The sequence below is a fragment of the Heptranchias perlo genome, unplaced genomic scaffold (assembly GCF_035084215.1).
Source record: "Heptranchias perlo isolate sHepPer1 unplaced genomic scaffold, sHepPer1.hap1 HAP1_SCAFFOLD_50, whole genome shotgun sequence".
Classification (NCBI taxonomy): domain Eukaryota; kingdom Metazoa; phylum Chordata; class Chondrichthyes; order Hexanchiformes; family Hexanchidae; genus Heptranchias; species Heptranchias perlo.
In genome coordinates, this window is record NW_027139516.1 from 8,210,065 (window position 1) to 8,226,725 (window position 16,661).

The window sequence follows — 16,661 nt, forward strand, 5'->3', positions numbered from 1 at the left end:
ATAAAGATATGCACGAGGTTAAATTCGATAACGCCCGAATCTGGGGGCGGAAACGATTAACCCCCACGTGATTAACCTGCACCCGGTCGTTGAGATTGGTGCTGCCTGGTGATTTACCTGATTCCTGCGAGCAGTCAGGCCTGGCTGCGCTGTTGAGCGGCTTCTCACCAGCAGGGGGTCCCCGATATAGCGTGAGTGGTCAGCACCTCTCAAAGGCAGCCTGCACCTCTTAAAGTCAGGCTGCAATTCACAAAGTCAAACACTTGATTCAGATACAAACCTCCGGGGTCATTTCTTCTCGTACACTTTTGATTGGCAGCTTCTTTTGAATTAAACAGACCATTGCTTAAAAAGACTGGCTCCCAGTCACTGTTTTGAAGGCATTTATCAGCCTGTCTTTTTCAAACTGGTGAGTCTGTTTGGAATCTCTGAGAATGTTAATCAAGTCGACAGCTTCCATAGTTTGTGAGAAAAAGACAACAAAGAACCAGGATGTTCGAAAGTTCGGTCACAGTTTCGTATAGTATTTGTGAATTATTCATTATTTTCTTTTCCAATCAGGATCAGGTTGAGCTTTACAGTAAAACTGTTGCCTTACTGCTACTATTTCTTTATTCTCTTATTGTTTCATCAATTTGTTTGGCAGTTAAAGTCTAAAACAAGGCCTAGTGTAGTGTGAATCTGTCACCCTCGGAAGAGCAGGCACTATTAGGCACTGGATAGAACGAGTGGGCTGAGATAATCTGAAGGGGTTTCACTGTTCATTACCTGGAGCCCTTCAAATGTTACACTGATATCAGGACAAGCGGAAACACTGAGACATTGGGAGTGAAGCCTCACCTAACAGAGGAGCTGCTTTTTCAAGCTTAGAAATACAGCTGATTTTAAATCTGCAAAATTTCACTTCATTAAAGTTGACAAAAAGGCAACTATCTCTGAACTGTCTCCACTATCTGAAAAACACGGACATTTTACTGATCGGGGAATAATGATCTTGTTCAAACTGTACAAAATAAAACTCAATTGTAATCTTTTTACAATAACGATCTGATATAAAGCATTCTCCAAACAAACAAAAGCTCCAAGCATCCCCGGGACATTGAGAGATTATGTGAGTGGGCAAAACTGTGGCAAATGGAGTTTAATGAGGGGAAATGTGAGGTCATCCACTTCGGATCTAAGAAAGATAGATCAGAGAATTTTCTAAATGGTGAGGAGCTCGGAACTGTGGAGGAGCAGAGAGATTTAGGGTCCAAGCACAGAAATCATTAAAAGCTAGTGGACAAAAATAATTCAAAAGGCGAATAGAATGTTGGCCTTTATTTCAAGAGGGCTGGAATATAAAGGGGTGGAAGTTATGTTCCCGCTGTACAGAGCTCTGGTTGGAGCCCATCTGGAGGACTGCATTCAGTTCTGGGCACTGCACCTCAGGAAGGATATATTGGCCTTGGAAGGGCTGCAGCGCAGATTCACCAGAATGATATCGGGGTTAAAAGGGTTAAATTATGAGGACAGGTTGAATAGACAAGGCTTGTATTCCCCTGAATATAGAAGATTAAGTCTTGATTGAATTGAGGTGTTTAAGATGATGAAAGGAGTTTTTAGGGTAGATAGAGAGAAACTACTTCCTCTGTCGGGGGAGTCGAGAACAAAGGGGCATAACCTTAAAATTAGAGCTAGGCCGTCCAAGGGTGATGTCAGGAAGCACTTCTTCACAAAAGGGTAGTGGAAATCTGGAACTCTTCCCCACCAAAGTCTGTTGAAGCTGGGGGTCAATCCGAAATTTCAAAACGGAGATTGATAGACATTTGTTAGGCAAGGGTATTAAGGATTAAGGAACCAAGGCGGGTAGATGGATTTAAGATACAGATCAGCCATGATCTAATTGAATGGCGGAACAGGTTGAGGAGCTGAATTGTCTACTCCTGTTCCTATGTAACAGGCTCGTGTGGCTTAATGGACTCCCCTTGTTCCTATGTAACATGCGCGAGGGGCTGAATTGCGTCCAGATCCTGTTTAACAGTCTCGAAGGGCTGAATGGCCTCCTCCTGTTCCAATGCCACAAGCTCAAGGGGCTTAATGGCCGAGTCCTATTCCAGTGTAATAGGCTCGAGGTGCTGAATGGCCTTCAGTTCCCGTATAACACGCTCGAGGGGCTGAATGTCCTGCTGCTGTTCCTATGTAACAGGCTTGAGGGGCTGATTGGCCTCCAGGGCTGGTGTAACGGGCTCGGGGGCTGAATGACCTCCTCCTGTTGCTATCTGACAAGCTTGAAGGGTTGATTGGCGGCAAGTTCCTGTATAACTGGCTCGAAGGGTTGAATGGCCTCCTCCTGTTCCTATATAACAGGCTGGAGGGTCTGTCTGGCCTCCAGTTCCGTTGTAATGGGCTCGAAGGGCTGAATGGCCTTCAGTTCCCGTATAACACGCTCGAGGGACTGAGTGGCCTCCTCCTGTTCCTATGTAACAGGATTGAGGGGCTTTTTGGCCACCAGATCTGGTGTAAGGGGCTCCAGGGCCTGAATGGCCTCCTCCTTTTGCTATCTGACAGGCTTGAAGGGTTGATTGGCGTCCAGTTCCTGAATAAAAGGCGCGAAGTGCTGAATGGCCTTCAGATCCCATATAAGAGGCTCGAGGGGCTGAATGGCCTCCTCCTTTTGCTATTTGACAGGCTTGAGGGGTTGATTGGCCTCAAGTTACTGTATAACAGGCTCGAAGGGCTGAATGGCCTCCTCCTGATTCTATGTAACAGGCTTGAGGGGATGATCGGCCTCCAGTAACGTTGTAATGGGCTTGAGGGGCTGAATGGCCTCCTCCTTTCCCTGTGCAACAGCCTTCAGAGGCTTAATGACCTTCAGTTCCGATATAAGAGGCTTGAGGAGTTCAATGGCCTCCTTCTGTTCCTGTGGAACAGCCGTGAACGACTTGCCGCCAATTTGTCCAAGATGGCCACCGTACTTACAGCCATTTTGTCCAACATGTCCGGCGAACTTGCCTCCATTTTGTCTCAAAATTAGAGCCGGACCTTTCAGGAGCGTGATTAGAAAACATTTCTGCACACAAAGTGTGGTGGAAGTTTGGAACTCTCTTCGACAAACGGCAATTGATACGAGCTCAATTGTTAAATTTAGGTCTGAGATAGACAGCTTTTTGGCAATCAAAGGTATTAAGGGATATGGGCCAAAGGCGGGTATATGGAGTTAGATCACAGATCAGCCATGATCATATCAAATGACGGAGCAGGAACGAGGGGCGTGATTGGCCGACTCCTGTTCCTATGTTCCTATGATATTATTTACATAGAATTCCGACAGGCATTTGATAAGGTTCCACACAAGAGACTGTTGGCAAAAATGAAAGTGCATGAAACTTGAGGCAATGCATTGACATGGGTAGAGAATTGGTTCGGAGATAGGAGGCCGAGAGTAGGGATAATGGGTACATACTCCAATGGGCAGCATGGGACTAGTGGTGTCCCCCAGGGATCTGTAACTGGGGTCTCAGCTTGTCTCCATATTTATTAATGACTTAGATGAAGGAACAGAGAGTCGTATATCCAAGTTTGCTGATGAAACTAATTCAGGTGGTACAGTGAGTAGTGTGGAATGCGATTGGAAAGTTGCAAAGGGACATTGATAGATTAAGTGAGTGGGCAAAACAATGGCAGATGGAGTTCAATGTGGGGTAATCCACTTTGGACCTATGGTCAGGATATTTTCCAAAAGGTAAGAAGCTAGGAACTGTGGAGAAGCAGAGAGAATTAACGGTTCATTTCCATAAATCAGTAAAAGCTAACGGATGGGTCAAAAAATAATTTAAAAGGCTAACGGAGTGTGAGCCTTTATCTCAGGGGCTGGAATATAAAGAAGTGGAAGTTATGTTCCAGTTATATAAAGCTCTGGTTAGACTGCGTCTGGAGTAACTGCGTTCAGTTTTGGACACTGCACCTCAGGAAGGATAGATTGGCCTTGGAGGGGGTGCAGAGCAGATTCACCAGAATGTTACCGGGGCTGAAAAGGTTAAATTATGAGGACAGGCTGCATGGACTCGGCTCGTATTCCCCCGAGTATAGAAGATTGAGGGGCAGTCTGAGCGAGGTGTTTCACATCTTTAAATGATTCGATAGAATAGAGAGAGAGAGAATCAATTTCCTCTGGGGAATCAAGAACGAGGGGGACATAACCTTAAAATTAGAACCATGCCATTCAGGTTCGAAATCAGGAAGCACTTTTTTACACAATGGGCAGTAGAAGTCGGGAACTCTGTCCCCCAAAAGCCTGTGGATGCTGGGGCCAATTGAAGCTTTCAAGACTGAGATCGATCGATTTTTGTTGGGTCAGGGTATCGAGGGATCGGGAGCAAAGGCAGGAAAATGGATTTGAGGTTCAGATCATCTCTGATCCAATTGAAGGGCGGAAGAGGTTCAAGGGGCGAAATGGCCTCCTCCTGTTCCCAATGGAAATGTTGAGAATATGCTTTGTTGAGGCTGTGACGTCAGGGTCATCCCCTGTCCAAACAAAGCAGGCCACATTTGGGAGTTTAATAACTTTGAAATGAACATTTTTCTTTTGTGACTTGTGCAACTTCGATCAATTGAATTGTTATGAAAGATAATCAATGCAGTCATTCGAACTTCTGGCTGATAATTGAACAGAGGTTTCTGTAGTGTAGTGGTTATCACGTTTGCTTTACACGCGAAAAGTCCCCGGTTCAATCCCGGGCAGAATCATTATGTTGGGGCAAATTTATTTTCTCATTGTGAAATAGCCGGTCCTGTTAAATTGAACACAAATTCGTGGTCTCACGAGCACTGAACATTTTAAACCGAGCCCTTAAAAATACAGTGTGTAAAATGAGAAGGGATAAAAAGTTCATCGCATAAAAGAAATTATTAAAGTTTTCCAAATTCCCTCAGTGGCCTTTCATTCTGCAAAATAACCTTATCGGTTCATTAATGGTGATTGAAATAATGATTGTCTTTTTTTTCTCTTCCATGCGATTAACATAACAAGTGTTCAAAAGTTGCATTCCCTGACCGGGAATCGCACCCAGGCTACAAAGGTAACAGCGCCAAATCCTAACCACTAGACCACCAGAGAACTCTGTTGGTTGTATTATCAGATTTAACATGGAATTCCCTTTCTCTGTGATTCAGCTTTTAATTCTTTTTAGCTCCTGATTGCGGATATTCCCGTGTTTCAATAGGAATAAAGTGCAATCGGCTCAGGAAAACCCGGGGAGGTGGCATCCCGCTCACCGAGCCTTTCCAGCAGCATTTATCTTACCAAGCACTGGAGTGAGTGAAACTGTCTCCTGGCGGGGGGTCTCAATGTGGAAAGGGTGGCGAATGAGGGAATCATTTGTCAGTGAGGGTGGCCGAGCGGACTAAGGCGCTGCGTTCAGATCGCAGTTTCATTTGGAGGCGTGGGTTCGAATCCCATTTCTGACATCTACTATTTTATTTGTCGCTTGAGCTGCAGTTGATTTTTCGGCCCAGTTGATTTGCTCTTCCCGCAACAACCAACCCGGTCTCGATCCACGGCACGTTTTGACGCCCACCGTCTCGTCCCTGAACCGAGCTTTGAACGAAAATATGCTGGAAGCACAAGGCGGTCATTCAACAACTGTGGAGAGAACAGACACTTGGGGAAATGTACCATAGGAACAGGAGTCGGCCATTCAGCACCTCGAGCCCGCTCATCCATTTGATAAGATCATGGCTGATCTGTGATCTAACTCCATATACCTGCCTTTGGCCCATATCCCTTAATACCTTTGGTTGCCAAAAAGCTGTCTATCTCAGATTTAAAATTAACAATTAAGCTAGCATCAATTGCCCTTTGCGGAAGAGAGCTCTAAACTTCTACCATCCTTTGTTTGTAGAAGTGTTTTCTAATCTCACTCCTGAAAGGTCTGGCTCTAATTTTTGTACTGTGCCCCCGAGTCCTAGAATCCCCAACCAGAGGAAATAGTTTCTCTCTATCCAGAAAACGTCAATGACACAGTCAATGAAAGGTGCAGTTCACGAAGGTGGCTCACCAGCACCTTCTCAAGAGCTATTAGGGATGGTCAATAAATGCTGACCTTGCCATTGACACCCACATCCCATGAATGAAGACAAAAAAAGTCGCCTGCATGGCCGAGTAATTTCCTGCTGCTAAACGACGGGAAGAATGAAACCATCGGCTTCAGTCCTTTGAACGAACTGTATACACTTGCCGTCGAGCTCAATCCCCACTTGGTCCTCTGCCCCGAATATCCACTGCATCAGAAAATCCTCCATAACATAGAATCACAGCATGGAAACATCATAGAAGGAGGCCATTCGGCCCATCGTGCCCGTGCCAACTCTTTGAAAGAGCTATCCAATTGGACCCGCTCCCCTTCCCTTTCCCCATCGCCCTGCAACATTTTCCCCTTCAAGTATTTATCCAGTTCCCCTTTGAATGTTATTATTGAATCTTTTTCCACCATCCTTTCAGGCAGTGCATTCCAGATCATGACAACTCGCTGCGTAAAAACATTCTCCCCGTCTCACCTCTGTTGCCAATTACCTTAAATCTGTGTCCTCTGGTCACCATCCTTTCTGGCACTGGAAATAGTTTCACCTGATTTATTCTATCAAAACCGTTCATGATTTTGAACACCTCTGTTAAATCTCCCCTTAACCGTCTCTGCTCAAAGGAGAATAACCCCAGCTTCTCCAGTCTCTCCACCTCACTGAAATCCCTCATCCCTGGCACCATTCTAGTAAATCACCTCTGCACCCTCTCCAAGGCCTTGACATCCTTCCTAAAGTGTGGTGGGCAGAATTGTGTGATGGCCAGCTGGGGCCTAACCAGTATTTATAAATGTTTATCATAAGTTCCTTGCTTTTGTACTCTATGCCTCTATTAATGAAGTCAACGATTCCGGACATGTGTTTGTACAATCTATTCAACTTGTCCTGCCACCTTCAAAGATTTGTGTACGTATGCCCCCAGGTCTCTCTGTTCCTGCAACCCCTTTAAAATTGCACTATTTAGTTTAAAGAGCTGGCACAGGCACGATGGGCCGAATGGCCTCCTGTGATTCTATGATTCTATGTTTTTGATTACACCTCTATGAAGCGCTTTGGGATATCCCCCAGAAGTGGGAGTCAGCAGTTCACTTTCTCCCTTAACACTTCCATCTGACGTAGGCTGGACTAAATCGATATTTTCGCGGTGCACTTGTTATCATGTTGGCGTCACACACGAAAAACTCCCGGTTTAATCCCGGGTCAGAAACAATTTGATGGAACTTGCTCCTCACAAACTTCCAGGCGCGAGCTTTCTATCGTGCAAATTGGGCTGCAATCCTTTCACATTCAACAATGGCTGCACCAGATTCCTGGTCTCAAAACCAGTGAACAGTTTTAAGCATTGCGTAAAATGAGAAGGGATGAAAGTTAAAAAAGTTAGCGTAGTTTCGACAGTCACTCGGCAAACTTGTTAGCATTTCATTCAGTGCGAAACAGAAAGTTGTGGGTTTATTAATGGTGATTAAAAGAATCATCTGAGATACTTGAATTATTTTGTGTAATTCAGTGAACTGTTTGGTAAAAATAGATTCCCTGATCGGAAAACGAACCCGAGCCGAGGTGATAAAAGCGCCGAATCTTAACCACGAGACCACCAGCGAGTTTTGCTTACAGTATTATTAGATTTAACGTGGATTTCCCTTTCTCTGTGATTCAGCTTTTAACCCTTTTTAGCTGCTAATTGCGGATATTCCCATGATTAAATAGGAATAAAGTATATTAGGCTCAGGAAAACCCGGGGAGGTGGCATCCCGCTCACCGAGCCTTTCCAGCAACATTTATCTTACCAAGCACTGGAGTGAGTGAAACTTCCTCCGGGATGGGGTGGGGGGGGGGTGGGGTTTCAATGTGGAAAAGGTGGCAAATGAAGGAATCATTTATCAGTCAGGATGGCCGAGCGGACTAAGGCGCTGCGTTCAGGTTGCAGTTTCCTTTGGAGGCGTGGGTTCGAATCCCACTTCTGGTATCGGTTATTTTGACTCCTATTTTATTTGTCGCTTGAGCTGCAGTTGATTTTTCGGCCCAGTTGATTTGATCTTCCCGCAACAACCAACCCGGTCTCCGTCCACGGCACGTTTTGACGCCCACCGGCTCATCCCCAAGCCATTAGAAGTAAATGCCTTTCATGACTGCTGCTTACAAATGTATTTACATGTATCTGTATTATTTATTCATTTATTGGGGTGTATATATTGTAAATGTATTTTCTGGATATTTATTTCTCCATGTCTTAATTTTTATTACACACAAATACATAACACAGGTACACAGCGATATAATGATAACCACCACACAGTTACACCCAAATGTATTTATAAGTGTCACAGATGCAATCATATATATTTATGACAAGATATATCATATTGTAAAAATAATCAAAATAAATTTATAAATGGCACACATAACATGAACACTTACTTTACAAAGAAGCATGACATCCATTTGTACACATCCATTGTTTAAATTTTCACACCGTCCTGTTTGCAGTCCTGAACAAAGTCCACACACAGAAAGTCTCAGCGTTTTATCAGATGCTGCCCGTCCTGTTGTGCATTTTGAGCAGTTCCTTTTCTGTGATGTGATGATTCTGGGTGCCGGGTGTGTGTAATTGGATTTGCTGCAGTCGTGCTGCCGCGGACAGGTGAAGGCTGCTTCTGAGGCTGCCTGACTCCCGGTGGGAGTGGGCGGGGATTTGATCATCTGAAATAAATGAAATGGTGTATGAGAAACTTTCATAAAGGTAAACATCCAAACCTTTGCTATCAGACATTGTGGCGCAGCGGTAACGCGTCTGACTCCGGATTAGAAGGTTGTTTGTTTAAATCACGTCGGGGTCACAGTTGTCCTTATTGTTGTTAGGAGGCTGGATAATTCCCGCTTCCTTATTGCAATCCCTTTTTCACAATAAACAGAATCCTGCTCTGAATTCTGCCTCACGAGTTCCCCAGTGTCAGGGAGAGAAGCGTCTGATTCCCTCATTTATTTATTGCAAGAAACATACACAAACACACTTATTAATTCAAACTCAGCCTGCTGCTCCACACGCTCAGAGATAAACACAGCCAGAGAGACAGACAAACACCGGGAAATAGACAAACCGGTTTCTCAGAGAATTGCCTGTACCTCCACTGTCGAATGCAAGGGCTTTTGTTGTTCGCTTTAGTTCCATACCTTGGAATTCAGGAGAATCTGGTACATGGTTTAGAGGACAAGGCACGGGCGCGATGGCCCGAATGGCCTGCTTCTGAGCTGTCTCCTTCTCCGATTCTGAACTCAGCGCCTCGGGCGGAGCCAGCAGCTGCCTCACTGCAATAACAGACCAAATGAAGGCAGTTCAACCAGCCCAGCTAGCTCAGTCGGTAGAGTATGAGACTTTTAATCTCAGGGTCGTGGGTTCGAGCCACACGTTAGGCGAGTTTTGTTTTAAGCTTTCGTGTGTGAACCCTCCGCTTGCTTGACTGTCAGTGCAATAGACGAGTCTGGAAGTGCCGCGCAGTGTGCAACAGTCAAAACTTTAAAAGGAGCAGAAGGTTATTCGGGATTCAGATACACAAACCTCTCTGATGAGCCTGATATTTTGTCAGAGGTTGCTGCCTCCCCTACATCTCTTGCTCTCTGACGAGGCACTTGCTCCAGTTTCAATTTACAAACTGGGTGAGTTGGTGATCGAGTGTAGGAGAGCTGGTTTGTGATCTGAGCAGGAGACTCAGCGGCCCCGGGTGAGACAGAGAAAAAAAATCAGTCCAGGCCCGGCCCCAATCTGGGATGTGGAAGAAAACACGGGAGGAGGGTGCGGTGTGAGGTCCCTGTCAAACCAACTGCCCGAACAAAGCTGGCCACAGTCACAGAATCAGAATGGCTACTTCCTGAGGGGGGTGGGCGTGGCCGGTTCATGTGGAACAGGATCCGGACGAGAATGATCTGATTCATAAGGTTAGGGGAGGGAAATTAGGGAGCTCCTTCGGAACGTTAATTACTTGAAAATGAAGCCTTTTTCCTGTGTAACTTGTGTGGTTTTGATGAATGAAATGTTTGTAAAAAGGCATCCGTAGAGAAGGATTGAGAGCTTTTAGGACAAGAGGGGAAATGAGGAGTTTTTTTTCACACAGAGGGTTGTTCCGATCTGGCAGCCATTTGCTGAAAGGGTGGTGGAAGCAGCTTTCATAGGAACTTTCAAAAGGCAATTGGACAGGTACTTGAAGAGGGCTGATTTGCAAGGCTACGGGGAAAAGGCTGGGTTTTTTGGACGAAATTGGACAGCTCTTTCAAAGAGTACGCAAGGCAACATGGCCGAATGGCCTCCTTCTGTGCTGTAAAATTGTATGGTTCTCTTGCATGATTTTAGTGTGGGACAGGAGAGATGTTGTTTAAAGAGAAATAAAAGTGTCCCAATCCGAGCAGAGAGAGGTGACTGGTCAGTTCCCCTCTGTCCAGTATAAGTCACCAGCGGTTTTTTGTGGTGTAGTGGTTATCAGTTCGCATTGCAAGCGAACAGCCCTGCTTTCGATCCTGGGCGGACAATTTATGTTGCAATTGCTGTTCACATTCTATATTAATGACTTAGATGGGGGACCGAGTGTAATGTATCCAAGGTTGCTGATGATAAAAAGGTAGGTGGGAAAGTAAGCCGTGAGGAGGACGCAAAGGGAGGTGGACAGGTTAAGTGATTGGGTAAGAAGGTGGCAGTTGGAGTATCAGGTGGGAAAATGTGAAATTATCCACTTTGGTAGGAAGAATAGAAAAGCAGAATATTTTTTAAAAGGTGAGAGTCCAATAAATGTGATATTCAGAGGGAGTTGGGTGTACTTGTAAACAAATCACAGAAAGTTAACATGCAGGTACAGTAAGCAATTAGGAAGAAAAATGGTATGTTGGCCTTTTAGCAAGGAGGTTGGAGTATAAGAGTAAGGAAGTCTTGCTGCAATTAAATAGGGTTTGGTGAGAACACACCTGGAGTACTTTGATGTAGTCTACTTGGATTTTAGCAAGGCTTTTGACAAGGTCCCAATTGGAAGACTGGTCAAAAAAGATGTGATTGCACTAGAGAGGGTACAGAGGAGATTTACGAGGAGGTTGCCAGGGCTGGAGATTTTTGGCTGTGAGGAAAGATTGGAGAGGATGGGGTTGTTTTCTTTGGAACAGAGGAATCTGAGGAGTGATTTAATTGAGGTGTACAAAATTATGAAGGGCCTAGATAGAGTGGATGGGAAGGACCTAGTTACCATAGCAGGGAGGTCAATAACCAGGGGGCACAGATTTAAAGTGATTGGTAGAAGGATTAGAGGGGAGCTGAGGAGAATTTTTTCACCCAGAGGGTGTTTGGGGTCTGGAACTCAATGCCTGAAAGGGTGGTATAGGCAGAATCCCTCGTTACATTTTTTTTAAAAATACTTGGATTTGCACCTGAAGTGGTGCAACCTGCAAGACGACGGACCGATTGCTGGAAAGTGGGATGAGGCTGGGTGGCTCATTTTCGGCCGGCCCGGACGCGATGGGCCGAATGGCCTCCTTCTGTGCCGTCAATTTGCGATGATTCTGCAAAACTGGCTCGTGTTTTTTGCAAGAGCAAATTCCCTGACCGGGAATCGAACCCGGGCCGTGGCGGTGAAAGCGCCGAATCCTAACCACTTGACCACCAGGGAAAACGTGGAAAGTTGCTATTAGGTACAAATAATATTTATGGTTTAGTGACTCTGTTAGTTGCAAATGTATTTACATGAATCTGTATTATTTATTTATTTATTGGGGTGTATATATTGTAAATCTACTTCTGGCGCTGATAAGAGTCCATATAATTCCGCAATTAATGTTTCATTTGGGTTTTCACAATAACAGGTCTGTCTCACTGGTTCCCCAGTGTCAGGGAGGGAAGTGTCTGATGCCCTCTTTTATTTGATGTTACAAACAGAAGACAAACACTCGTATTCGTTCAAAATTAATCTGAAGGTGGACACACACACAGAGACAAACACAGCCAATGATATGGTCGTTATGTTGGGATTGCTGCACATGCATACCCAGTGGCGAGTTTACTGCAATGATAGACAAGAGCAGCTGAGTTTTTCAGGCCCGGTTAGCTCAGTCGATAGAGTGTGAGGCTCCAAATCTGAGGGGCGTGGGCTCAAACCTCATGTTGGGCGTATTCTGATTTAAACTTTTTATGTTGCTTTCAGGGGTGAACCCAAGCTCTGACTCCACCCGACCTCCCGTGCAGTGTCACCGCGCACATTGTGACCGCGCCCGGGCTGATTTCTCTCTCTCTCACCCGGGACCGCTGAGTCTGCTGTACCGTGATCACCAAATCACCCAGTTTGCGAATGGAAACCGGAACAGGTGTCTCGCAAAGGGCAAGAGAAGTCGGGAAGGCTGCAACCTCTGACAAAATCTCATTCCCATTAAAGGTTTGTGAAACTGAATCCCGAACACTTTCTGCAACTTTTAAAAGTTTTGACATTCACTGTACAGGACGCGGCACCTTGAGACTCGTCTCTGACACTCACAGTGATGCGTTGGGCTGTTTTCACTCGTAAAACAGCTTTTGTGATATTGTGATATTGTCTTTCACTCCCTCACCAGTGGAAAGGGTTTGCCTATCTCCCTTTCAAAATCCTAAAAAGCCTTCTATATTCCAGGGAATACAAGGATGTAACCGCTCCTCATAATTTAACCCTTCGAGCCCTGCTAACATTCTGGTAATTCTGGTCTGCGCTCCTTCCAAGGCCAAAAAACCCTTTTGGAGTAAAAGGGAATAAAATTTAAAATGAGCGTCACTGAGGATCAGTTTTCTGTCACTCAAAGTTATCTGCTTAATGAAGTAAAAGATGCAGCTTACAAAGAATAAGGGAGCAACCACTGTCTCCCTTTTTGACAAGAGAAGAAAATCAACCTGGATGTTTATGGAGACCAAGTTCCAACATAATGTTGCCACCCGGGATCGAACCGGGGACCTTTCGCGTGTAAAGCAAATCTGATAACCGCTGCACGACAAAAACCGATGGCATTTTGCTCAACACAATGGGCAACTGAATGGTGTCCTCTCTCTGCTCGTACTTGGAATGTGTTCTTTCAAGTACAGCAAGAGATTCAGACAGTTGCTGCTCCACCTTTTCTTTAAAAACTCTCAGGGTTGTGGGTTTGAGCCTCACGTTGGGCGAGTACCGTTTTAAACTTTTATGCTGCTTCCACCGGTGAGCCCCAGCTCTGGCACTTCCCCCACCCCCCTCCATCTCACCGCGCACGATGGGGCCGCGCCCGGGATGAATATCTCCAATTAGGTTTCCGCCCCAGTCGCAGCATGAAATGGTCCTTATCAAAGTCACAAATGATACCCTATGTGACTACCACCATGATAAACTATCCCTCCTCATCCTTCTCAAATACAATATCTCACCGAGCTGTTATGCTGTTAGACGAGATTCCTCTCTCTGCTCTTATTTGCAATGTGTTGCTTTTCCGACTGATAACACTTAGTATCATCGTATTATGTTAGTCCACAAGAGGAGATCATTCGGCCCATCGTGCCTGTGCTGGGTCAAACACACGTATTCGTTCAAAATTCGTTCAGAGATGGATTGAGTGCCTTGATATCAGAAAATTGCCTGAACCCCCACAGTCTCCAGCTTTCCTCCTTGCTATCAACCACATGGCCTATTTTTGTGTCACCCGCAAATTTCTTAATCATGTCCCCTAAGTTTCGGTCCAAATCGTTAATGCAGAGCACAAAAAGCAAAAGACCAAGTACCGAGCCCTGCGGCACCCCACTGGAAACAGCCTTCCAGCCACAAAAACACCCGTCGACCATTACACTTTCCTTCCTGCCACGGAGCTAATTTTGGATCCAATAAGCCACATTCCCTTGGATCCCAAGGTCCTTTCCTTTTTTGACCAATCTACCATGTGGGAACTTTTCAAAAGCCTTGCTAAAATCCATGTGGACGACATCAATTGCGCTACCCTCATCGATCCTTCTTATCACCTCCTCGAAAAATTCAATCAGGTTCGTCAGACACATCTTCCCCTTAACAAATCCATGCTGACTGTCCTTAATTAGTCCGTGCCTTTCGAAGTGACAGTTCATCCTGTCCCTCAGAATTGATTCCAATAATTTGAAATGGAGTCTTTCGCCTGCTTGCTGCAATTAAAGATAAGGCGGTTATGTGCATTCAGGCCCGGCTAGCTCAGTCGGTAGAGCATGAGACTCTTAATCTCAGGGTCGTGGGTTCGAGCCCCACGTTGGGCGAGTATCATTTTAAAGTTTTATGATGCGTTCACTGGCCAACGGTGCGGAATTGATGCAGAATGAAACGTTAAATTTGTAGTCAGGATGGCCGAGCGGTCTAAGGCGCTGCGTTCAGGTCGCAGTCTCTTCTGGAGGCGTGGGTTCGAATCCCACTTCTGACATTGCTTATTTTTTACTAAGACGTGGAAGTATATTATTTGTGGATTGGCCTGCAGCTGATTTTTCGACCAAGTTGATTTGCTCCTCCCACAAAAGCAATTGGCTTTGTCATGGATATGTGACTTGAGAAGTTTCCAACGGTGAAATGTTTGACATATTAATGACCTGGACAAAGAAATAGAACAGCAGTGGAAACATTTAAAACGGTGATCAATAGAGTCCAGGAGAAAGATATCCCACTAAAAAGCAAGAACAAACTTGCCACAAATGAAACACCAGGGATGAATAAAGAAATAAGGGCAAAATTGAAACTGAAGAAAAAGGCACACACTGGACAATAAAGGAGAGAGGGGAATGTGAAAAGACAGGGAAAGAAGTCTAAAGAATTATTGGAAAGGCGAAAAGGAATATCAAAAAAGCAAAGTATTCTCGACACATCAACAGCCAAAGAAAATTTAGGATAGGAATTGGGCCACTAAGGGATACACACGACAAACTCACAGGCAATGACAGCGAAATGGCAGATATATTAAATAATCACTTTTCTTCAGTATTTACCAGGGAGACTAGTATTGTGGGCATGACAGTCGAAGAAGAGATCAAAAAATATGTAAAGACATTTAAGATCGAAGGGGGGGAGATAATTGATAATCTCATCAAACTGAGAGAGGAAATTTCCTGTTAGGAGCCTAACCAGAGTTTCAATCCGCTCACCCACGCTAATTTCCGTATTACTGTTCAGGAGCTCATTTCACAGGGACACGATTACTGTCCTCCATTTAGAGAGGCTCAGTGAAAGGCGGAAATTGATCTATTAATAGAATCATAGAATAGGACAGCGCCATTCGAATGACAATCGGCCCATCGTGCCTGTGCCAGCTCTCTGAAAGAGCTGTCCAGTTAGTCCCACTCGCCTGCTGTTTCCCCATAGCCCAGAAAATGTTTCCATTCAAGCGTTTATCCAAATCCCTTTTGAAAACTGTGAGTTAAGAAAAACAATATTGAAAGGGGTGCTGGGGCCTCTGCAGCGTCGATGTAGAGTGTGTGATGACTGAAATTATCAAGATGGTTGCTTTACACATGGTATGATGTGCAATCATCCTGAAATATCTTCAATATCCAATACAAATTGAATTGCAAACCTGGCGGACAATCATTGGAAAACAAGTCACGAGTGAACGCAAATCATCTGGGACCCGTTTTCAGCCTCACGGCACTTTAAATAAAGATAAATAACTTTGCATTGAAAAGATTTGGAACTTGCATCTGTGCCTTTGTCTGTTCCATTGCTTCAAGTTGCTGGCGTCTGATGATGGACACGCCTCTGCTCCCTCCATTGAACAAGAAAGGAGGTGTTTGACGTTGACGGGACCTGTTGATTATGAGCTCATCCTTTACATTGAGTGGGTTCGCGTCTTTTGAACGGCGTCAGCTTTAGCCCAGCGGTGAACTTCGCAGCAAACAAGTTCGACACCGTCTCACCGCGGGCGCTGACTAACATGTTTATTGTTATTTCTTTCAGACCTAAATAAATAGTCACCGTGATTTCAAATTTGCACCAAGTGATTTTTAGGTAGTCGCCTTTAAATGTTTGAAAGGCGACTCCTAATTTATGATAGTCCGGCCATTTCACCAGCCGTGTTGAAAACAAAACATGTCTCTGCTCTTCGCGTCTTTTTTCGAAAGGCTAAAAATATATTTCCCGTGACCTCTGAAGGATGGACAAGTACATTTCAGAAAACTGAAGCAAGTTCACCGAGTTTAAATCGTCTGACCACGTTAAAGGCGATATATATATATATATATATATATATATATAAATATATATGCAAGTAATTGCTGTCTGTTTCTGTGGTTGTCTTTTTTCTGTGTGTCTCCATCTGCAGGTCGATTTTGAATCAATACCAGTATTCGTGTCAGTTTGTTGCATGAAATAAATGAGGGTATCAGGCACTCCCCTCCCTGCCACTGGGTAGGTACTGAGTCAGGGTTTAGACCAAACATCTGTTTTGTTTTGTGTGAAAAAGCAATTAAAACCTTCATTCGGGAATTATCCAGTCTCATGTGAGCGGTGAAAGAAACAGTGACCCCGATGTGATGTGAGCACGCAGCCTTTTGATCTGGAGTCAGACCTTTGCGCCACGCACTCTGAAGACAGGATCCTGGATGTTATTATGCATATGAATGTTTCTCAAAGACCGTT

General features: G+C 44.8%; 7 non-coding genes across 7 annotated transcripts; 6 read left to right on the plus strand and 1 right to left on the minus strand.

The window, feature by feature from the left end:
• Positions 1–4,654: 4,654 nt before the first annotated feature.
• trnav-uac (transfer RNA valine (anticodon UAC)) lies at positions 4,655–4,728 on the plus strand. Its single transcript has one exon. It is a non-coding gene; the product is annotated as a tRNA-Val (tRNA).
• A 637-nt stretch (positions 4,729–5,365) lies between these two features.
• trnal-cag (transfer RNA leucine (anticodon CAG)) lies at positions 5,366–5,448 on the plus strand. The gene has a single exon. It is a non-coding gene; the product is annotated as a tRNA-Leu (tRNA).
• Positions 5,449–7,943: 2,495 nt separating this feature from the next.
• On the plus strand, positions 7,944–8,026 carry trnal-cag (transfer RNA leucine (anticodon CAG)). The gene has a single exon. It is a non-coding gene; the product is annotated as a tRNA-Leu (tRNA).
• Positions 8,027–9,401: 1,375 nt separating this feature from the next.
• On the plus strand, positions 9,402–9,474 carry trnak-uuu (transfer RNA lysine (anticodon UUU)). The gene has a single exon. It is a non-coding gene; the product is annotated as a tRNA-Lys (tRNA).
• Positions 9,475–11,630: 2,156 nt separating this feature from the next.
• Positions 11,631–11,702, minus strand: trnae-uuc (transfer RNA glutamic acid (anticodon UUC)). Its single transcript has one exon. It is a non-coding gene; the product is annotated as a tRNA-Glu (tRNA).
• A 2,524-nt stretch (positions 11,703–14,226) lies between these two features.
• Positions 14,227–14,299, plus strand: trnak-cuu (transfer RNA lysine (anticodon CUU)). Its single transcript has one exon. It is a non-coding gene; the product is annotated as a tRNA-Lys (tRNA).
• A 78-nt stretch (positions 14,300–14,377) lies between these two features.
• trnal-cag (transfer RNA leucine (anticodon CAG)) lies at positions 14,378–14,460 on the plus strand. Its single transcript has one exon. It is a non-coding gene; the product is annotated as a tRNA-Leu (tRNA).
• The last annotated feature ends 2,201 nt before the right edge of the window (positions 14,461–16,661 follow it).